Genomic DNA, 830 nt, shown 5'->3' with positions numbered 1-830 from the left:
CCCCGCCCCTCTGTACCAGTGCAGTTCCATGCTCCACAGTCTGGTGATGCAGCTGGGAGCCACAGGTGCTGAAGCAGGGTGGGGGCAGAAAGCAGAGAACTGGCTGGGGGTGGGGCGGGGCTGTGTTGCTCAAGCCTGCTGCAGGCTCCATCTGGGTCCTACTGCCCCCAACTCCTGTCAGCTTTGACAGGCAGCTGGGAGTGAATAAATATTAATTTAGTAAATTTTTTAGGGGCCTTGCGGGCCGGATGGAATGGCCTGGCAGGCCAGATGTGGCCCGCACGCTGTATTTTGCCTGCCTCTGATTTATGCAGAGTTTGTTACTCAGCTCTGCATCGACAACTCTGTGCAGTGCATGTAGGGCTGTGCTCCATCCTGGCAACTGTGTGGCAAAATATAATTGCCTAGGCATATACGTGTAAGGCCAGATAAATCCCAGAATATTAGTTTCAGAAAAAAACACAGAGGAGGAATGGGACAGAGAAGGAGGACAAGAATGCACATTCTCTACATTCGCTCTTTTAGCCTAGGGCTGGTGTTTACAGCACTTTGCTGAGAAGCAGGAGGTGCAAGTTCAAATCCCCTCTGGGCTAGGTGGGTTTAGAACTCAGGTCTCCCAGCCTGTAAGTGCTGAAACCTGATGGTATGCAGCAGTGTATGTATCATGTAGGTACATAAAGTAAAACAGGATTTAGACCCAGGTCTCAGAAAGCTTCAATTTTCATGCAGCACCTTGGCAAACTAGAAAACAAATTGTGGTCAAATACAACAACTAAAAATAAAACATTAGAAGATGGTGAACATTCGATAAATATTGCAGAAGGTAGTCA

The 830-nt window shown here is 48.3% G+C and overlaps 1 protein-coding gene across 2 annotated transcripts in view; it reads right to left on the bottom strand.

Moving 5' to 3' along the window:
* Positions 1–830, bottom strand: part of RECK (reversion inducing cysteine rich protein with kazal motifs) — a 129,669-nt gene that overhangs the window by 22,271 nt on the left and 106,568 nt on the right. The gene's annotated exons all lie outside the window — the stretch shown is intronic.

Source organism: Gavialis gangeticus, unplaced genomic scaffold (assembly GCF_001723915.1).
Source record: "Gavialis gangeticus isolate Ggan-Ray unplaced genomic scaffold, GavGan_comp1, whole genome shotgun sequence".
NCBI classification, from domain to species: domain Eukaryota; kingdom Metazoa; phylum Chordata; order Crocodylia; family Gavialidae; genus Gavialis; species Gavialis gangeticus.
The sequence above is the reverse complement of the archived record's forward strand: the minus strand, read 5'-3'. Positions and strand labels throughout refer to the sequence as shown.